General features: G+C 34.3%; 1 protein-coding gene, 1 long non-coding RNA gene and 2 other non-coding genes across 13 annotated transcripts in view; 1 reads left to right on the top strand and 3 right to left on the bottom strand.

The window, feature by feature from the left end:
- Positions 1-9,171, bottom strand: part of LOC147072147 (UDP-glucosyltransferase 2-like) — a 41,732-nt gene extending 32,561 nt beyond the window's left edge. For 4 of the 10 annotated variants that reach the window (XM_085947158.1, XM_085947160.1, XM_085947159.1 and 1 more), the window contains exon 1: positions 8,941-9,111. The gene's annotated coding sequence lies outside the window, so the exon portion shown is untranslated. Of the gene's footprint in view, positions 1-8,816 lie in introns of all 10 variants that reach the window. The other 6 variants (XM_085947162.1, XM_085947165.1, XM_085947164.1 and 3 more) reach the window with 4 other exon arrangements.
- Positions 5,133-5,203, bottom strand: TRNAG-GCC (transfer RNA glycine (anticodon GCC)). The gene has a single exon. It is a non-coding gene; the product is annotated as a tRNA-Gly (tRNA).
- Positions 9,172-18,490: 9,319 nt separating the features above from the next.
- TRNAP-UGG (transfer RNA proline (anticodon UGG)) lies at positions 18,491-18,562 on the top strand. The gene has a single exon. It is a non-coding gene; the product is annotated as a tRNA-Pro (tRNA).
- A 2,631-nt stretch (positions 18,563-21,193) lies between these two features.
- On the bottom strand, positions 21,194-23,823 carry LOC147072145 (uncharacterized). The gene is made up of 3 exons (XR_015070619.1): positions 23,218-23,823; positions 22,933-23,086; positions 21,194-22,747 (listed from the first exon to the last, which is right to left on the bottom strand). It is a non-coding gene; the product is annotated as an uncharacterized LOC147072145 (long non-coding RNA).
- Between the last annotated feature and the right edge of the window lie 19 nt (positions 23,824-23,842).

The raw sequence follows: 23,842 nt of genomic DNA, 5'->3' as shown, positions 1-23,842 counted from the left end.
CAACACAATGGTGGATTAATTCCATTGAAAGGATCTAAAAAAAATATATTATTAGTATTATGAGCTAAATATTTACAAAACCCAATAAATGCATCGTTTAATTTGCTGATAGTGAAGGTGTCAGACGAAGCTAATTGGTTTTCTTTTATCGTGTTAACATCAATTCATGGTGGAAATCCATTGTGTTAATGATTTAATTTAATAAAACACATTTTTTTAGTACTTATTCCACTTTTAATAAATAAATCTGGATAGGTATCGTCCGCCTTAGAGGGACATTTTCAACAAGCAGAAAAACAGAGGCGGACGAAACCGGTCCACATTTATTTATTTAAAGTGGAATAAGTAGATAATAAAAAATGTATTTTATTAAATTAAATCAATAATAATAATATGAAGCTAATCATTATTAACCCGCACATAATTAAAACATTTTTTTAAATATTTAATTCTTGAGTTTTTACATACATTGAAATCGTTTGTTAATAGGTAAATAATATGTTCAAACCTTATTAAAAGTTGTATTATGATTAAAAAATAACATAAATATATATCCTTTATTTTATTTAATAAAATTATAGTTTTAGTCATACTATTTACATTTCGATCTTTTCAATTTTGCAATAAAAACAACAAATGTCCATAAATTGTGTAAAAACAGCAAATGTCACACTCATTCTTTTTTAAATATCTATTTAACCATAATAAATTTAATATATTTTTTACATTCATATAGTGCATATAAGGTTTCTCTATAATTCCTCATTGTTCAATTAATAAAATTTTTCTTGACAACCAAGATATTATGTTTTTACCCTCTCCTGAAAAAAAAGTGTTTTGTGACATTTGCTGTTTTTATGCCAAGATCTTCAATTACCAAAATTTATCATATATTAAAAAAACTAAATATTATTAATTTTACCACCGAAAACTCAATTCATTCGCCCGCAAAAATATACGTAGCTATAAAATTAACACGGCGAAAATAGATGGTGATGAAAATAAATAGTTTTTGTCACTCACAATAAAATATAAGTAATAAGTTAGTTGGTAAGTAAATTCGCAATGCATATCAGTCAAAGGTAAAAGCGAGACTGTACCTACTGAGATGTTTCATACTTTATAAATTATTATACAAATATGTAGGTACTTATTTTATTTTTTATCGAATTTAAGTTATTTAAGTACAAAAGGTCTTCAAACAATGTCAACAAAGGTACATTGTAGCTTGCAGCTGCACATACGTTTTTCATGTAAGTATGCAATTATTGTGTTTAGACAATGCATTTAGGCACGTACGTATCGACACAAAAAAAGAAAATTGAAAGAAATTTAGGGATGTCATAAATTTTATTTTTAACCCTTGCACGCCCGGCATAACATAACTTCGTTAATTTTTAATTTTGAAATTTTTTTAAAAGATACATTCATACATAATTATCTCAATCTAACGAACCGGAACGCAATTTTAAATGAATCCACGAGCCGGAACGGTATTTTTTGGAATTCCACAAACCGCAGCGGCGCCCCGGTGCGTTCTGGTCCATTCCGAGCTCTGTAAGTAGCCTCAGGCATTGTAGCATTATTGTAAATAATGTAAATCGATCAAAATCAGACATTCGTCATGCGGCTCGCCCCGCCGCTTGATGAGGTCAGTGCGATAATATGTGTGATGCATAAAACCAAAGGACCGACTTATGCAATTTAAATTAAACGTAATACCTACTCATTCTTGAAAAGTATCTGGCTAACTATTTCTTTTATTCGACGAATATTTTACAACATTTAAGAATGTACCATTCTAATTATTGAACATACATAATTTTGAAAAACAATATATTATAACCAATAGAAAAAATCTTTTTGAAAAAAGTAAGCCACCCGGCTGGAATCGAACCAGCATCTCTTGGGTTTAGCTTTAGTCGGGTGGCTTACTTTTGTGCGATTTTTTTCGTGTGAAAAATAAATTATGTGTTACATGTCACACGCCAAAAATACACTCTGATCTGATTTTCCAAACGCGCCTAAAGAAGTATAACTTCAATAACATTTCCATATACTTTTCTTGTAAAATTGTTCCATCAATAGTAAGTCTCACGTTTTTTAAGATTTCAAAATATATGGTTGCACGTTGAAGTTATACTTCTTTAGGCGCGTTTGGAAAATCAGACCAGAGTGTATTGTTAGCGTGTGTCATGTAACACATAATTTATCTTTTCACACGAAAAATATCACACTCGATTGGTTCGAACCACGGTTCTTCGGTTATCAGCCGAACATACTGTCTTTGCGCCACAGTATGATAATGCAATTGTGACGATTATACAGTATAATATCTGTACCTCAGAGGCAGACGGATGCAACTCCGTTTTTGGGAAAAATGAGTTTTTTAAGAATCGTCATGCTAAAGGCTTTATTTATTAGAGGCAGAGAGATGGAAGTCCTAGTCCAAGATATGCATAGCATAAAGATGCAAATGCCATACCTACCTTAGAAGCAGAAGGATGCAAATCCAATAATCCACTAAGATAAAATTCTCTCAAGCCGTCTGCAATATGTACTAGACGAGAACCAGCCAGGAGAACGAGCTTTAGAGGAGGATACAGCACTATGAAGCATATCCAAGTCATCAGAGAAATCAGCGCGGTAACAGGAATACAAGCTGCCGCTATCCATGGGTTTTATAGACTATGAGAAAGCGTTCGATTCCATAAAGAATTTTTCAATACTCGATGCACTCAGAAATCAAGGAATCCCCGGGCGCTATATAAATATTTTCAATAATATATACAGTAGCGCAACAACATCTTCATAAATCATCGAGCATTTGCTATCAGCAAAGGAGTCCGACAAGGTGATACAATCTCACCTAAACTATTTACAGCTACATTTGAAGACTTATTTAGGCAACTTGACTGGAATGACACGGGTCCCCATAAATGGAGAATACGTGAGTCATCTGCGCTTTGCCGATGACAATAAATAGTAGTTTGCAAGACTCAGAAGACCTCCAAAGCAGAATGCAGGAACTCGCTGGAGTAAGCAACAAAGTAGGCTTGAAAATAAATGTATCAAAGAAGAAAGTCATGTTCAACTGCTTTGCGGGCCAAAAAGAGAACCTCATCAATGGCATTCAGCTCGAACAGGTGAAAAACTACATCTATCTGGCACAACAAGTGTCTAGAGATGGATGTATATTTGATTTGTTCGCAGAGTAAAGCTAGGCTGGAGTGCTTTTGGCCGCCTGAATAATTTCTTCAAAAATGACCTCCCACTGTGCCTAAAGTGCAGTGTTCAACCAGTGTGTACTTCCCGTAATCACATGCGTGTAAAACATGGACCCTAAGTAAAAGAGAGATCCAGAAACTTAGAGTAGCACAACGTGGTATGGAAAGGTGCATGCTGGGCATAACGCAAAAGGACAAAAAGAGGAATGAGTGGATAAGGGAACAGACATGAACTAATGATGTCATAGAGTTTGCTAGAAACCTCAAATGGAAATGGGCTGGACACATAGCTCGAAGAAAGGACAATTGTTGGACAAATTTAGTCATCCAGTGGTATCCAAGAGGTATAAAACATCCGCAAGATAGACCTAGAGGCCGCTGGATCGATGAAATGATAAAGTTCTGCGGAAGTACTTGGCAACGCAACGCACATGAACGAGAGAAGTGTAATCAGCTTGGAGATTAGCGAGGCCTTCATCCAGCAGTGAATAGATTCAGGCTGGTGATGATGATGACGACATAATAAATTTTTTTTAAAGTTTTGCTTTGTTATATTATTTATACCTGTAAATTTTTTTAACTTATAAATTGTTTTATTTTGGCTAGGTAAATAAGATACAAATCCACTTTCTTTAGAGGCAGAAGGATGCAAATCCACTCTCCGTTTTTTATTTTATTTTTTTTAGATATAAAATTGTATTATATTTTTTCATTTCTTACATATTCCAGAAGTACTTGAATTGAAATAGAATAAAAAAAATAATGATCATTCTATGTATATTTTCTTAGAAGTTATGAGTATTCGTTTAAAATAAAAATTGTTTTTTGGCTCTCCTGAACAATTGGGTATTTGGCACTTGCATCCGTCTGCCTCTGAGGTACAGATATTATAGTTTATTCCGTTGCCTAGGCAGCGAATTTATTATTATATGCACGGAGAATTGTTCCGTTGCCTAGGAAACGAATTTATTATTGTTGGCCAAAATAAAATCAACGAGAAATAATTAAATAATTTATTTAGTGATATAAGTTAAAGTGTCCAGAAATAAACCAGTCCAATAAACGGCCCTCCTTTATTCTAGTTTTTATTGATATGGGGCTATTAAAACGTCATACTTTATTATTTGACAGATCTGACATGACGTCTCGCGCAATGATGTGACACATCATTATAATATGCATACATCTGCCGACCATAGTGACCATAGAATAAGGAGTAAGTATCGATTATTTTGCTTGGTGAAAAATATTCTTTTGCGTTGTGAATTGTACCTACTCCTTTTTATAATATGTGATTAACTAATATTTTTAAGTGTGATAAGTACGTTACTTTTGTTTGGTATTACATATTTAGTTACCTATGTGAAAACTATTTTCTGTTTGAATATCTTTGGTTGATCTGAATTTTGACTAACGCGGTGTGCGATTATTTTATTTTGTTACGCCAAAGAAGTATAACTTCTAACGCGCGTACATAAGTACACACACTGATTTTGTTTTATATATTTGATTATCTTCTTATAATATATTATGTTAATGTGATGAGGGTTGCATGTTACTTGGCTTTTCCAGAAAGGGCTCGCGAAACGAAAAAGATTGGTATTGCGAATTTGAGTATTTTTCAGATGCAATGCATTTTAGAATATTAACTTCGGTTGAATTCATTTTTTACATCATACAGTAACAAATCATTATTGGTCGGTCTACTTTCTATTTTGGTGTTCTTCGTACCTATGATGTCATTGTACCTATGTCAATGTATAGGTAGGTACCTACCTAGGTACGCTACTTTGTGATCATCAAATGGAGTGCTCGTATACTTTACAAATACAATCAAACGGTATGTATGATAATACTTTCTTCATAAACAAACATAAAAAATAGCAATATTTTTATCCAAAAACATGCATCGGCCGGGAATCGAACCCGGGCCGCCCGCGTGGCAGGCGAGCATTCTACCACTGAACCACCGATGCCCGGGCATTTTAACGAAGAGCAGAAATCGGATTTGCGAAGTGAACTACTTTTGCCCCCCTCCCGGCCCCAGAAAAATGCATCAGCCACCAAATAGGTATATCTTTTTAATTTACTAGTCGATAATTAATTATTCGACCGATTGGTCGGTGAGATCAACAAATTCGCGTTTCCATTATCATATACATACCGCATTGTATACTTCATCATCATCATCCGCTTTTTACTATTTTGGCTGTGAACCCGCCCAACCTCCATTATAATTTCAATATTAAACTGCTGACTAGATAATTACTTTTTAGTTACCACATTAAATAGCATGCTAATTATAACGAATGGCCACCTAGTCGTTACGCGCTAGGCGCGTCTTTAGCGTACAATGTATTAAGAGACAAAGTGAGAGTTAATGTTATAATTATATTAATAATCCACGCATTTTAATATTAACAATTTAATCAATCGTATTAATAATAACAATAACACTCAGCTGAAAATACATGGGCCAATTATCCTATTATCTGATCAGGACAGTGGCGTCACGTAGAGGTAGGCAGGCCATGCGTTGATTAGGGGTGAAAAATTATAAAGGGCGGCAAATAAAAGAACGAATGCGATCATTACAACTTTTGAAAGCAGTTTTCCATGAAGCAAACGATACGGCCGCTTCGTTAGAAAATATCGACATCTTAGTTTAAAAAAAACATAAAGGGGGCTCCAAACATGGCAATGCCACAAACCTCCATGTACCTAAAACACCGCTGTTTGAGAGTATATACAGTTATAGTACGTATTTTTTTCAAGAATTCTGTTCTGCCCAAGGCGTCACTTTGGTTACGGAAGTCACTGGGCCCAGGTACCCAAACACTTTACGAATGACAGCTATCTTTTATATTTCATGATAGTATGTACCCACTAAGACAGGGATGGCGAACCTATGGCACGCGAGATAATTTTGCATGGCACGCGTTTGAAGACAAAAAAAATACCTACAATACTAATAAATGACACATCAGATTGTACAAAAAATAGCAGGCAAATAATCTTCAAGAATAAACATTACGTTTATATAACTGCACAGGTCAATCCTTACACTTTATGCGTCATACATATATAATGTTATCGCACTAACATCATCAGGCGGCGGGGAATGCCGCGCCACGAAACTCTAGTTTTGATCGATTTACAATGCTTGAGACCACTGTAGAGAGAGAATGCCTCATCTGATCGGAGCAATTCTGGTGTCAATTTGTGCGTAAATAACCAAACTAATGAATACATTAACAAACGATTTCATTTCTACCCATAAAAAATGACTGCACCAAATAAGAAACAAAAACTTGGTGAAGCTATTCTGACAGTCAGTTTCAAAATTGGTGGACCGAAATGAATCTCGTATGTAATTAAAGTGTAAGTGATAAAACTATGTTCTGTGAGTGGTATCTAGAACATCCATCCATTTTTTCAAAAGAATTTTTATAAACTATTTTCCTCGGCACGTCAGACAGTTGAAAAATAATATTTGGGAATTTTCGGCACGCGTACGCAAAAAAGTTCGCCATCCTTGCACTAAGGCATACGACCCCTCCCCCATATTTTCATAAAAGAGAATTTTTAACCGGTTGAAGAAAGCACATTAATAATAATCATAAAGAGGGGTTTTGTGTAACAATATATTGATTAAGCACTTATAATTTTACCACGTTTTTATTAGCTCGTATTCTTGTTTGTCCAGTACATTTTTTTTTGTCCAAGATTTGTATTGGACGATTGAAGATTTTTAACTAACTTCACGACTGTCTAGGCATTTGAAACTTTTAGAATATATCAGAACACGATTACAATGCATTCTTATAATACTTTTAGTCATCTATAAGCAGAATTGAATTCATTTCCAGTTAATTCTATGTTGTATGGAAAGTTATTTCGGAAAAAAATCGTAAAAAGTAAAACATTATTATTGGTTGCTAAGGGGTCCTAGCAACTAAATTATTAATATATACGTGCGTTACTATGAAAATCAATATGAAATGTCAAAATGACATGTCAGCACGGCCCCCGAAGCGGGCCCCCAGGCCAAGATCTATGGCGGGCCCCCAACCGATCGCTAAGGTTTAAGGCAGTGTGATTTTCTACAGTAGTATTCCCCAAGTGGTTTCCACGGAACCCCAGAGTTAAAGAGTGTTTCGTATATTTTTAGCGATTTTTAAATAAATCCAGTTGATTTGTTGAGTTGTCGGCATAATATTATGAAACACTGGTCGCGACCTCTTTCTATGGTAACTAGCCAAGTAACATTCAACCCTTCGCCATATTGGATAAAAAGCCATTTTGTAAGTCAGGAAACACACTTAAATTAAGTAATTATCAAATAAAATTCTACGCGTGAATTATCATTTAATTATATCAATAATTATCATATCACATCAAATTACATCACACAACCACATATTTTTAATATTTTTTTTTCATTTAGGAAAATAGCACCACAGGCGACTTTTTACTATTAGAGAAAAATTATGGTGTGTTTTTTTCACTTAACTGGTCGACCCACCACGCCGGGCCCCCTCTAAGCCCCCCAAGCTAGCGCCCTGTCAGCCCCCCCTTTGTGGGGGCCATGCATTTCAGTATTTTATATTTATTCAGTATTTCTATCAGAACAAAAAAAAGTATTTATTAATACATAGAATTGTCAAGTTTATATGATTCAACAGAAAATTTAAAAACGTGGCATATAAAAAGTTCTTTTTATCTTGTAACTTTTATATTTATGTCTAGTATGTATTTCATTTCAATAGACTTCGAGCATACTCTCTAACTCTGAGTCTCGGAGTACAAAATGTACTGTCCAGTTCTATAACAAACTCCAGTAATAGCTAGAATTGCTAACCATCCCGGAGACCCGGTCCGGATCCCATTTTTTTCAGACACAGCTTTCAGACTGATTCCTCTCTATCTACATTCTACGTCATACCTATTCTATGATCCCCGCTTGCAATCCTCTCCGAATTAAAATCCTGTTGAATCGTATTCAAGCAGTATCGTACTGATAGGGTTGAAATGCCTGCATAATAATAATTATTATAACAACGATATCCAGTCAAGCTGTTGATTTTTACAAAACGGTTAGTCAGACATATAAGTACCCCGTTTACACGTGCATGGATTTACTGTTGACAGTACTTACATATTATCGCGGCCGTAACAATAAAATGCACATGTATTATGCTACAAGTTGCAAGATTGCATACATGAATCAAAAAAGTTCGGAAGCTTCTGATTTTTCACGCGACAGTTGGGATTCGTTCAATATCTGCGGCTGCGCAGTATAACGATACTGGCGAACCTGACGGGGAAAAAAACGAAATATACCGCACAGAGACTCATTTTGAGGTTAACCGATTTTTACGACTGTTAAATAGTACCATAAAATGACAACATCGCGTCTCGCTTACTCACTTGAAGAATGAGATTGGTGAGGTAGTCAGCACTTTTACGAGTAAACAGTGTTATTATCGCGATAGCGTAAAATACACACTATTGCTGCAAGTAAATCTATACACGTGTACAGGCTCTATTAATATCTATGCAATTGTGTATATTATTATTATTTAATACCTATGTCACTAACTGAAACATTTTTATTTTGTTTACGAAGTATCTCCAAAACTTATTTAAAACATTTTTTGTTCTGTCTTGTGAACAGTTCACCAGTTACGTGATGTTTTTTTATAAAACTTACATTTTAGGTATTCTGAATTAATTGCACTTTTTAAAATCACAATAATTAATTTACATCGTAGACTGTTATAAAAGTAATTTAACATACCTATTGAGTAGGTACGTGCACCAAAACAATTATTATTAATACAAGGAAATCAATCACACTGTATGTACCTACATACTATTGAATGAAATATTACCGTTCCATACACAGAGATACTAACGTCGTACTCTGTAGTGAGTGCGTACAATAGTACATGTTAAATCACGATATACACAATCCTTGTGTATATAAGAAACACATATTTTTTGTTTACATACAGAGTATTTGAATTTAGATAATATTTAATTACATGTCTCGGTGGAATGGGCCTGATAGTAAGTACTATATTTGTCGCTCCATTATTTCATTACGGAGTGGTCCGAAAACTTTGAGACGTGACCTCCTGGGAATTCAAGAAGCTCCTGTTGTTTCACATCGCCATATACGTACAGTTTATTTTATACGTTATACTCGTACTAACATACCTATAAAATCTATGCAACAATGGCATTTTAAAATTTAGACACTAACAAAGTAAATAACACAATAACAAAACCAGGCACGGTTTTAGAGCGAACTCCCAGTTACTTTAGAACTCGCAATAATGATAGATTACAATTGATTTTAAATTGCTAGCAAATATTTGAATAAACATTTAAAACGCCAAGCTCTTATGCAGTAGGTAGCAGTAGTAGAATCAACGACGTGTTTCTAATAAATATAATACAGAACTCATTAGCATTATGGAAGATCCAGTACAAAGAATATTGCTAGATAAAAGTACCCAGTATTTTGTTGTTTTTCAATAATTTCTGTTTATTTTCTGGAGTATATTGGAGTGGAATTTTTAAATAATTACGACAAATTTACTGATAAGACGGTAAGACAAATATAATTTTGATTAGGTAAGTAATTTTGTTATATGTATAACCAAAATGCTCCATATAATATTGTGCATTCGGTAATGAAGATGTTATATAATTAGTTTTTCAGTAAACTACTTACACTGATAAGCAGGGTTCGAAATGGACTGGACGTGAATTCCTCGAGACTTCCGCTTCGTCTTCTGGAAAAATTATTATAACAATCATGAACTACTGTAATGCGTCAATTACATTGAGCTACTTTATGAGCTGCTTGTTGTCGAATTTACAATCTGCCTGTATAGTCGCCCAGTGTCATCATCGAACAAGCTAACAAGCAGATTGTAAACAATCTACCGAGAAAAGTTGAAAGCCGGTCAACTTTACACGCTACACGCCGGCGTGTGGGCCTACTGCGTCTGCGCAGTAGAGCGTAGTAGCAACCTCCCGGTAAAAAAACAAACTATGTTCTGTCAAAATAGTCGCTGGCTTGTGGCTTCTCAGCGAATGGAAAGTTTTGTGTGTCATCATCACGATCGCAGTACCGTAAACTATGGCAACTTTACCATATTTTTTGTAAAAATGTTAATATGTCAAAAACTGACGACATAAGTCGAATTTTTTTTATTTACGAGTAAGGTGAGTTAGGGTAAGTGCGTCTATGGGGGAAGAGCATCTAGGTTAAATAACTTTTTACTGCAATTAATGTAATTACTGCCGTCGATAGGAATATATTACAAATACATAAATGTATGCCAACACCCAAAGATGGCATCATAATAACTAATAAACTGGCTTGTGGCTTCTCAGCGAATGGAAAGTGTTGTGTGTCATCATCACAATCGCAGTAGCTGAATCGCCCGCTTTTAAATTCGCCAACAAACAGCTCGTAAAGTAGCTCAATGTAATTGACGCTTTACCACCATATTTTGCCTTGGGGGTAGATGCCGTCTTTAGAGCCAAACACAGACTAACCGAAGAATTAGACGCCAGCCCAGCGTAGGAATCAATTCCCTCTCAGGATGCCTGACCAGGATTATGACAGATTCTTCAAGCGCTACACTTAGAGATCAGCAGGAGGAACATGTGGGCGAGTGGTTAGAATGTCGGGTTGTTCGAGTCGAAAAGAAACGCTTCTTATGTCAGTCTAGGGACCGACTGCAACCCTCCATAGAGATGAGAGCTGTGGGAATGCGTCAATTGCGAATTCGAATGGCTTGACGTATTTCACCCTACCCACTTCCACCTCAAGATATCAAGGTGTGACGCTATCGAGGAGCCAGCCATAAGTACTGTGGATAACAAGATTTTGAATTGTAATAGAATAGAGAATAAGATTGAATATCATACCTACCTTACGTGTCGAAAAGAGAGGTCCGACACGATCGATATAACAAAGAGAGAGAGAAAGTGGGGGGAGATACTAGCTTTAATAAGATTGATATTATGCCATATTTTTTATTGATATATTTTATGTAAACTAAGTAAAAGAGGCTGACGTCGGGGAGATAAACTGGGTATAAATCATCTGATAAGCGAATCAGATGAATAATATTACCATATAAGTATTTGTAACGGCCAATGACATCGGGCCTTGTCAGCATTATTTCGACATATAACATGTAAGAATTAGCAAGACATTCTTCGATGGGGTTCGACTGCCTCGGACTAGGTCATCGAAACGCTCGAAGTTGCAATAATGCAGAATCCAGCAGATTTCCCAATTGCAAACTATAATTATCAAAAATGACTCTTGCAATTTACCGATTATTCATGTATATTCATGTAGCGAGTCATAGTTGATGAGTTAGTCGTAGTATCATTCTTAAACGCAGTCAGTTCAGTGGGTATTAATCTTAATCCGATCAGTAATCGTGTCAGTCAGATCTCAGTCTACGTATCGCTCCGCACAACATCTCATCCATCGAGCCTCGGACCTCGCGGACTGTTTACACTGCAATAGGAACTCAATCCATCATTAATCAGAGCAACCATCAATCCGACTTCTCAATTCCTGGTCACCTTTCTACAGCGGTCTCATCCCTTTACAACCAGACCTCCGGTTCAGGGCCATCGATATAAATATGTAATCATATAAAATCAAATCGCGATTAGTTATTAAGAAATAATTGATTAGCACATTTAGTACGCGTTATCAGTAGCTATCGGTGTTATCTTATCTTATCAGGTCACAAGTAATATCATTCATTAGAAATAATTATTATCAGAAGATAATAAAACTAACGATAAGTAATCACTAATCAGTAATCACGTAATCAGTAATCAGTAAAATCAGTAATCATGAAACGTGCTTATCAACCACGCTAGGAATAATGTCGATGAATGAAATGAAAATAAATCATTCGGGGACAGCGATGATCAATGACATTCACAATAATTGCATGTAGGTACTCGTAAGTAGGTGCGTAAGATAATTCTGAGAATGTATTGTGAAAACTGCATAGACTTAAGAACCACTGCTAAATAATATGATAGTTTTTATCATATACCTACATAACAATGTGTTGTAAATATTTGTACGCAATACACATTTACTTTTATTAATAACTTGGAAAGATTATCAAATAACAAAGTTTTAAGCCAGGACGTCAAAATGGAATTCGAGGCTTCGCTGTGTTTACTATGATCGATGTGGCCTTTTAGTGCAGGATCCCATGGACTTTTCGTATACATAATATGCGAAACGCATTCTGACAATTGGAATAGGTTCTAGGGGTCACAAAGATATATAATGTCGATGTTGCCAGGCGATATAAGTGGTCAATTTTGTTTTATTGAGGTTTTAATTTTTTTTTATAACCCATCAAAAATTGTTCTGATTTCTTCAATAAACACAATTCACATAAAATAATCTTTAATGAAATTGATGAAAATTGCACACTTTAATTCAATTCAACACTCAAGTAGACAAAAATCGATAACAGACCGATAACTTACGCCCGTTTCAGACGGGATACCGGTGTCGCGCCCGATATAATATAGGAGGCCTCTGTATTCTAATAAATGGGCCTTTGTATTATGTTTATGAAAGCCCCAGAGCTAATGAGTCAACGCATAATTTCGCGTTATAAATTAGAACATAAAACTAGCTGCAGTAATAAAAACAAGTGTATCGGGCACGCGTTGACTCATTAGGTCTGGGGCCTTCATAAACATAATACAAAGACCTCTTTATTCGAATACAAAGGCCTCCTATATTATATCGAGCGCGACCCCGGTGTCCCGTGTGAAACGGGCCCTACTATAACGTGAGGTGCGGTGCGCTGGTTTGAAGAACTAATAAGGGCTTGCGTAGACAGGGAGCGGTCAGGCGGTCTGCGTTCCGCGTTCGGAGTTCGGCGTTCTTTGTACTGTACGGACTTCATACTGTATGGGCACACAGCCGGCGGTCAGACCGCGCCGGTCAATTGGAACGCTAGCGTTCTAGAGTTCTATTCCCGCAATTACAAAGAACTCCGTATCTCTCAACCGTTGCAATGTCTGGATCAGAAAAATGAATCGATATAGAGAAGATTGATACTTGATTTAAGTGACGTAAATTATATAAATCGTTTTTAATACTAATATGTACTTATATTGTTTTTAAATCAACACTTGATTGATTTACGTGCATAAATACTTAATTTGGCGAGATTTATAGTTTTCATAGTTCAATATGTAATAGAATAAATTTGACATGTGAGGTTATGGGTAAAATTAAAAGGTTAGAATCGAAATGTCAAATATTATAGATAGAGGTAGGTACACAAACAAATAAGTTTATATGTCACTTCGTTTAAAATCATCGATATTAAGTTTTTAAATATCCGGTTTGATAAAATGCATTGATTACAGCAGTAATTTTAGTACCTAGATTATATTTAGTTTACAAGTCAATGTCAAATGTAATTAAATTATATAATTCATCGAAGCTTTGTATTGAAATGCGAAAGTAAATAAAAATTTGAATGGAATTTGAGCAGTCAAACAATATAGAGCGAAACCACACGGGGGAGTGAATACGCAACAGCGGTGCTTTCTCACTTCCACTTGCAGTCGGAATATAGCGGTCTCGCATTATGCAGCGCCTGTGTCACTACAACGTTTGTATACAAATGGAACGCATATTGTTGACCGCCACCAGTCTGCTGTCCCTGAACGCTAGCGGTCAACGGTCCGTTGAACGCAGAACTCCGACCGCTCTCTGTCTGCGCAAGCCCTAAGTTAATAGGTAATCGTAATACACCGCCAATAAACGCATGGATACACTATTAATGCTGAAGTTATAATAATATGTAGCTGTCGGTCTATAGCTAGTTGAATAATTAGTTTCTGATATGGCGCATGGTTTATAAACATAACATTTTTTTGTTTGTATAGGTATACTGTATAGAAGTATAGAGAGAGACGACGCTGAGTGAAGCGGGAGTAACGTTGCGGGAGTAATAAGGCGTGGTAAGGTATAGGTAAATCATTCTACAGTGGCACCATAGGCGATTCGCGCATGTATTGAATTGTTTGCGACAATGCCTGTTTCAATACTAGCAAACAATACCACTACAACTGCAAGCCGCATTTGCCGTACCCATGGTGCCTCTGTAAAACGATTTAAGTATACGCACGGAGATGAGAAGCCAAATATATGTCGATTTTAGAAAATAAAATCAATTTAAAGGACAACCCTCTCAAATAATAGAATAAAAATAGCCACAAACAGTGGCGCGTTTAGTGACGTATAGGTCCGACGCACTGACTGACTTTGAGCCCCGCCTACGATAAAAAGTGAACAATCTAATTTTAATTTTCCAAATTAATCCTTGCATTTCTATTTCAACACAATTTCTATTTTATATACAGCAGAATACCCACCAATTCAGTACTTATTTGGAAAATAATTTTCATGAATTTATATTTACAATCAAATAAAACGGAAGTAAGTGGATTACAATAATTTAAATTTTCCCCTTTTTAAATTTTATCACGAATCGGTTGCGTCATGTTGCGTTGGGGAAACGCGCCTCTGGGCCCACGAGACGTATAGGTATTATGTATATTACATGAAATGGATTTTCCTTCGTTTAGGTAGGGACTATTTTTTTTAACCATTGCTTATAAGACAGTTCTCATTTTGTACATAGGTAACGTAATTACTCTCATAAGTAAGTATTATTTACAATGTCATTACACGAATGTAGTCGAATTTCAACATTGACAATCGTACATTACCTTAGTTTGGACAAACCCGATATCAAATCTCATTGGTTGAAAACCACTCCATAGTCCATACTAATCAGGCAATACCTCATTGGTTGCATACCGTTATACCGACCAATGAATGGTTCATAATGCTTCAATTTGCGAACTATAAGAAAATGTATCCAACAAATCTATGTGAGTTCTAAAGGCATAATCATCAATCAATGTTATAAATAAGCATGCCTAAAATCTTAGCATCAGTGGGAGCCATTAGTTTTTTTTTTCAATTAAGTAAGTACAAAAAATGTGCTTATTGTGTAGGTACCTACTTATACGAAAAAAAATGTTAAATTATACAGTAGATGTTGTAGGTACCACCGTATCACAAGACTAGGTATATAAACAATTGTGACCCTGCCTGACAAAGGGCCTAAATTTTTTGCACAGGGGCGAACATTTCTAGCTATGCCACTGATTATTCCTGACCCTTCAGATTGCAAGATTTTTAGATGACCCTAAATAAAATTATCAAGACATTGTATAAAATAAAATGTTCACACCATAGATTTAAGTTCACGCACGACGTTGGTGGAAGCGGTTACAGAAAACAGTACCACTTGCGTTTCTATTCTCATCCATAAATGCATACTGATGGAACATCATATTCTCATAGCTTCAAAGGTAGCCAGCCAGGCTGAAGATAGGTACAACACATTCCGACAGAGATAATTTTATTCAAATTCCAATTCAATTCAATCAGCCAAATCAACTCTTACACTTGGCTTTTTATCACAGCCAAACGTTACGTAGTCCCTGTAAATACATAAAAGATCAAAATAGTAATAACACTAATAACTGTGATTAATTATAATAAAACATTATAACAAACAATGGTATCTCAGATCGGAAGATTTAAGATTCGAAAAGAATTTCCTATAAAAAATAAATACATACAAATAATAACCACCTGATGTGGCTTAAATCAGTTATATACAAACCGGAGCCCGTGAGCCGCATGCGGCCCAAAATAACAAGTACTTCATCACCAAATTCATGTTTTGAAGTTATACTTACTTCTTTAGGCGCGTTTGGAAAATCAGATCAGAGTGTATTTTTGGCGTGTGACACATAATTTATTTTTTCACACGAAAAAAACCGCACTCGATTGGATTCGAACCACCGCGTGTTCCTATATCAGCCGAGCGCACTACGTTTACGCCACATTATGATACTGCAATCATGACGATTATACAGTATAATATTATAGTTTAGAATTGTTCCGTTGATCGTTGCCTAGGCAGCGAATTTATTATTGTCGGCCATTTGCAATTCCTTACGTAAACAAACTATTAAACGTCATAGGTGGCAGTTATTACTTTAAAAATAAAAACAACGATAAATACTAAAATTATATAATTTAGTAATATAAGTTAAAGTGTATAGAAATAAACCAACGGCGTTCCAATAAGCGTGAGTGTGTAATTTAAAAAGATAATTAAGAGCTATTCAAAGAATCTAGTTTATCACAAGTTTTGTTTTTGTTACGCCAAAAAGTATAACTTCTAACCCGCGTACATAAGTACACACACCGATTTTTTTTTACAAATGGGTCACTCTGTCTGCGATGCAGCTCCAGTCTTTTTATAGATTATTGTTTTCAAAATACAAAAGTTAGTATTAGGTTTCCTGGAAATTTGTCAATGCACGTTTAAAATAATAAAACGTATGTCTCGTCTAGTATAATATATCATTATTTTTCAACACAATCAGTGAAACCATGGATAAATAATTCGCCCCTTTTTCAAATAGGTTGTGCACCACTGGCTTAAATCATAATATTGTAGGTACATAATGGGCACCTACCACCCAGGTGCGCACACAAAGGAACGAAAAAATACAATATTTTTAGGTGAATAGAACATTACTGCTTTTTCTTCCTCGGCGGGACTTCATAACTGACGATCGTGACCCGGATGATTTGGCCATCGGGCAGTTTTAGTAGTATATTTTAAGTATCCTCATCATGTGTGGACAACCTTTGGCAGGTCTTGGCCTCTTTCAAAAACTTCCTCCATCCTGGACGACCCAGCGCCGACCGACACTCTCCGGTTGCTTTGACCGAGCATTCGTAAATCTCCTGTGGCGCAATCCAACCATCTCAATTTCTACCGTCCAGGTCCTGTCTTGCTCTCGGGGGTTGCGTACACAGCTCGGCTTGTTGGTATATCCTCCGGCATTCTATGGACGTTGCCGATCAAACGCAGTATCTGCATGTTCATATTATGCCACGTGATATTTTCACCCTTTTAAAGTGTGTACAGCTCCTCATCACATAAACACGTCCATTTTTTTTGACCTGCGCTTTCAACCAGGTAACTATCGATATAATATTAAAATTGTATCGTTCTTCTCGCAATGTAGTAGACGCTCGTATTTTCATTCGCTTCTTTCATAAATTTAACATTCTATAGGTAGCTAAAATGCTACCTGCGGCGCAATTTTGTTTAGTTTTCATTAACATAAAATATAATATATAGCACTAGCAGAAATGGTGTTGCATCTAAGTAGTGTAGAATGTGTAGGTAAATAGACAATAATTATAAACACACTGTTCGTTAAATACCCTCTTGACCATTTTTTGGTAATTTTTTCATGGTAACGAGTGTCTGAGATCTGAAAATTATGAGGAATGTAACTGGAAATTAGTGATACTGACTAGATTTTGTTAACCACCCTCATACAGCCGTAAAAATCTATAATTTAATTATTATATTATTATGGATACATGGTTATTTTACCACGTTTTTATTAGCTCGTATTCTTGTTTGTCCAGCACACATTTTTCCTTGTGTGTCCAGTACAATTTTTTTCTTGTTTGTCCAAGATTTGTATTGGACGATTGAAGATTTTTAACTAACTTCCCGACTGTCTAGAGTCTAGACATTTGAAACTTTTAGAATATAATTCAGAACACGACGACAATGCATTCTTTTAATACTTTTAGCCATTTTTAAGCAGAATTGAATTCATTTTCAGTTAATTCTGTTTTGTATGGAAAGTTATTTCTGAAAAAAATCGTAAAAAGTAAAACACTAGGTATTATTGGTTGCTAAGGGGGTCCTAGCAACTAACTTATGAATACTCTACATAATTATGATATACTTACCTGCGTTACTATGGGAATTAATATGAAATGTCATAATGTCATTCCAGTATTCTATATTTACTCAGTAAGTACTTATTTCTATCAAGTAGGTACAATAAAAAGTTTTTATTAATACATAGAATTGTCAATTTTATATGATTCAACAGAAAATTTAAAAACGTGGTACTTATATAAAAAGTTCTTTTTATCTTGTAATTATTTCTTTACGTTTTATACGTCATACTATCACATGACCCACATTTTCATTTATGTGGTTTTTTTAACTCTTCATATACGATTAAATTGACTCACTGCGCATGTCGGCTCAATGGTCTAGGGGTATGATTCTCGCTTTGGGTGCGAGAGGTCCCGGGTTCAAATCCCGGTTGAGCCCGATTTTTGCTTCGATTTTATATATTTTTTTTAATAAAAATTTAATCAAAGTGTTGGAAAATAAGTTTCAACAAAACATAGAGATAGTTTACAATTATTTTACAAATTGTAAGACTTCTGAATTGTACACATGTATAGTAAATGCTTTTGCATAGGTAAGTACTTGCTTAGGTACTTAGATATTTTATATGATAAAAAAGGTCTTGCATACAATTAGTTTATGAAAGTGGGATAGCGTAGGAATTAAATTTACCTTGCTACAATATTTGCAATATAAGCCCCCCACAAAAATATGAAGAACGTGCTTGTTATGTTGAGAAATGAAAAACAATTAATCGTTAAAGTACATACGCTCCTCAAATAAATTTTCTTATGATAGACGGTGCTGATTCCTCGATGTTTATTAATAATTGTTTGTGTTCCTTAGCTTGTTTGTGTCTTTCTTGGAATAAATTATTATTCTGCCCACCAACCTACCTATATGTTGTCTCTTATCTTCGGTTACGCAGTTACTGTATCGTACCAGACACTCAGTTAATCTTATGGGAAAACCGGTGAAAGGTAAGTACTTACAAAATATTTGCAAAACAATCGCACAATAATAAATAATAATATTTGCTTACTTTCAGCTTCCGGTGGGGTGAAATAAAATTGGGCGTAGCGGGCCTTATGCCAACAGAGAACCTAGCGAAAAAATACGAAGCTTGCAATTTGAGATTTTTATTTATTTTCATTTTAGGTATGGTCCCAATAATGAAGCTTGACTTGATATAAATAAAAAGGATTTCAAGTTATACACATTTATATTTTTATAAAAATCGATGTTTTTTAAAATAAATATAAAAAATATTAATACGATGAATTAGTTAACAATCTAAACGTTAAAAAATAATTTTAATAATAAATATGACCATAAAATATAATGTAAGTAATAAGATGTGACCCTGCAACAAATTCACATATTATTAAGTAACTACTTACATTTTTTTACAATTGAAAGTTTATCTTGGACTTGGAAAAAAAAATCCAAAATTGCAAGCTTCATTTCCGATAGGTTCTCTGTTGGCATAAGGATCCCCCTTAAGGGGGAGAGGCATAGAAATTCATTATCAAATTAAAGCTTTAAACATATTTTAATCGATCGATACCTATCTAAATACAATGGGAAAAATAAAATATATTTTTTTATTTCAAAGAGAAAGCGACAAATTTGAAAAAACGGCTAAAAATAAGGGTTTTACTAAAATAAATATTTATTGTTCCAAGTAATTTCTTGAAACAAAATTATCGATTTAACATTGTTTAATAAGTTTTCTTGGAACTGGCGAATCTCTTTTGTCAATTAATTATAGTTTTAATGTTTTTTTTTCAATCTAAAATCAATCGATTTTTACGAAAAATAAAAATGTTCAATTTTCATTAATTGCATCAAGCGAATACGTGAGCCTGTTCAATATATTTTTCTTACTTTTTAGGTATATTTAACGTAATATTATAATTTATATTTATTATGTTATTTACTAATTTCCAATTAAATACAGTCGTCAAGGACGTGCTGCCTCTAGCGGCAATAACGTGCGATACCGAAATAACTGTCATCTGTATTAGATTCTAGTTCGCATGAATAATAGGTACCTACCTCGTATGTAGATACGTGGCGGTTAGTAGGCATTCACAGAATATTTTATTATCTATGCAGATGTGGCAACGTTGCTAACTGGCAACATCGCACTTTTTTTGACATTGATTTTTATTGTTTACAGTTTTCCATTGCTTTCAAAAGTTAGGTACGGAAGTTGTGTCGATAGATACCTAATGTTAGTTAGTTAGTGTTGGTTTGATATTGCTTGGTGGAATAGTTAGATTTTTGGGTAGATAGCGGCTGTAACAGTGTCTAATACAAGTGTTGTAACGTGAATTCAGTTCATATTTTTTGCGGTTTTTCTAGGACCTAGGTAGATAGGCAGGGGTTTTAACTATGGAGTTTACAGATTCTCTTGTAATAAAAGCCCTGCCTATCTACCTAGGAAAACCGCAAAAAATATGTACTGAACGTTGTGTCATATTGTGAACGTCTTAAAGAACCAAATACTGCCTATTCGACGCTTTCATTCTGACGGTGCTGGTAGCCCATATTTGTATTCATATTTGCCGATATTATATAATATATTCCCACAAGAAATATTTTGATGCATTCTAACGTTGAATTATACCCATAATGTTATACAGCACCTGACTATTGTTTCAATGAAATTGTAGTATATTCATTGTCGTCCCTGTCTGTCCACAGCTTTGTGAATGTGAAATACTCATAAATTTTATTATCATCGATTCCAGTCTGAACAAAATTATAATACTTACATATAATTTCATAATTCACATTGATGCTCGCCTCTTTGTGTACCCGAGGAAAATTCTTTATATATGAAGTTTACACGTATCATGAAATAATTGATATAATAAGCAAAATGTATAAATCAAACAGAATTGGAGCCTTACCTATGCCTTGTGGGCTAATTAGCGTCGTGTGACCGTAATGTAAAATTTTCAATCAAACACTGAATATAAAATAAAAAATAAGAGCCCTTTAATAATTATTAAACTCATTTTTTATGTTAAATGTTTATTTTTATGTATCTCCATAACAACAGTAAATGGTTGTTGGTAAATATAATATGTAAAGAAGCATAATAACGATATATTTCACCTTCTTGATTTGATGATAGTATAGGTGGGCATTGTTGTGTATTGTGTATTTGTGTATTTTTTTTATTACTTCATGTATTACTATTATTTTTTTTTGTCGTTTGTGTGTATTTTAAATTTATAAAGATATAATGGTGTAATTTTACTTATGCGATCATCGGATCTTATCAAACCGAATTGAATGTGTATGTACATTCAAATTGCCTGTACCGACTTATTTGCAGTCATCGCGTAAGCGAAATTACCAAAATATTGTTTTTATAGCACTGTCGCATCACTATTATAGTAAGAAATTATGTTATTATATTCTGTATGAACATTGCCTAATGTAACATGAGAAAAAAAATCTGCAAGACTTGAAGAGCTCCAAGAATACACATTGAGTTGTTATTTCATCTAGTCAATCTATGTGAAAAGACTATGCAAAGACTGATTTTTCATAAGACTAGTATTAAAGGTTGGCGAGCGATTTGCAATACACCTCCGGCTGCCTATCCTAAGTTCGTCATATCAGATCCCTGACGCTTTGGACAGTGAGACTGATAATGGTTGCGTAGCCAACAAAATGTCATTCTACCTATGGCTTCTGCTGCCCATCCCTCGGAGTAAATCATACATCTCATTGTGGAGAATATGGCAAACACTGATGATGGGTGCAAAATCATCAATTGCATAATACACCATCACCCTGATAGAGCAGACTATGTACAAGACTGTTATACATAAGTAAAAATAGTCTCTATGAACATTATAGGCAAACGACACCTAACATCAATTGGACATGGATCACATTGTGAACTGCACTTTTTCTGGTAAAGAATCTGTTCTGCAAATTGCCACCATGCCAGTTATCATCATCTTCGTCTCCCCAATCCAGAGGGAGGGGGGCTACTCAAGGTAGCAGATTCCATAGTCGCCAAAATTGCCAACCGCTTCTTTCAAAGATTCATGAATACTGACACAGCACTGGCAACAACTTACCTCTGACTCTTAACATTCAGCTATTCTTCGACAACAGTGATGAAATCTCAAGAAAGTTACCCATAAGTGTGAACAGTTACTGTGAAGAACTGAATAGGTTGATAATTATCGAACATATTGGCATAATACAGACATAAATAATTGTAGACAAAAATATTAGGTACACAGTGCAATAGTCAGAAATAAAGACAAATTATGTAAATTGTAATGAAGCGAATTTATCTATATATTTCATTATGAATGTATATATTATATAAAGAATGGTTGTCTATTAAAATATTAGCAATGACGAATGTAACATTAAATTATGTCCTGATATAAATTGTTTTATAATAAATAAAAAACATTGTACACCAAGATTCTTTTTCTTTCAAGCCTTCCTATCATTATCAGTCATGGTAAACAGGTACTTATAGTCGCAACTGCAAAAACACCCCTTTTTCTTTTTCCCTTTGTCCTGAATGGCTTTGTATTCAGCAGCATCATGAACGGTATCCACCTATAAATGATACATAATTATAAATTGTAATAAATAATCATAAAATATAGGTATTATTGTAATTAAGTATATGTACCTATGAGTAATATATTTATACCCACAATATTATAAGCCGCTCGGCCATTGTGAGCTTAATAGTGATTTACTATGCAATATATAAATAAATTCAACGATTCTGAACATACCTGAAGTAGGAGGTATCTGATCTTATGATACCATATCTAATGTTTCATCGGTGACTCTAAGAGTTTGATGATAAATTTGAATCAATAAAGGGTTCATCGATTTCAATTTCATTATTCCATTCAAATGGGCATAACTCAATTAGCTGCTCGTTGCCTGGAAATATTAATACACGATTAACATGCTACCTACCTTATAAAAATAAAACGTATTTTGGTAACTCACAAACAAACGTAAAATTTTGATATTTGATACATAACAATATTATTAGTATGAATTAATCTTACCTGAAAATAAATTCAAGATTTTGTTGGTTTTAATATTTCTGATAATTTTTTGCCACGCAAATATTTTAAATATGTACAACATGGATAATAATTATGATACTGTAGAACAATATTAAGTCAAACTTTGAAATTGAGTGAAACACGAAATATTTTAGGTTATGTATAGAGTATTATGATATACCAAATGTCATGCAAATACCATAGACAATATACATAAAAAATATTATTATCACCAACTTGATAGGCAATCAAATATTAAATTTAAATATTATTCCATAATATCATATAATTTTAGGACATTGTACAATAATATATTCATTAGAATGACTATAAAATCCAGAATCTGGACTATTCAGTTACATTCATATAATTATTATTACTAGGTCGATTTTCAGTATTTTTATAAAAATATGAAGACAGTTCGATTGAAATAAAATGCAATATGTTATATAGATGTATAAAACCATTGTTTAAATAACAACTGTAATTATAACACCGGTTTTTCGATTTTTTCATCGATTTTTAATACGGAGACATCTAGTTAAGATGACTCGAAGGTTCTTTGAATTGGAATGATATTCCAATATGATTTTTCGTATATGCTTTGCAAATCGTGTAATAGATG

This window comes from Rhyacophila brunnea, unplaced genomic scaffold (assembly GCF_057557595.1).
Source record: "Rhyacophila brunnea isolate RB1 unplaced genomic scaffold, BYU_Rbru_1.0 scaffold_2, whole genome shotgun sequence".
NCBI classification, from domain to species: domain Eukaryota; kingdom Metazoa; phylum Arthropoda; class Insecta; order Trichoptera; family Rhyacophilidae; genus Rhyacophila; species Rhyacophila brunnea.
Note: the sequence above shows the minus strand (reverse complement) of the source record. Positions and strands in the feature narration are given on the sequence as shown.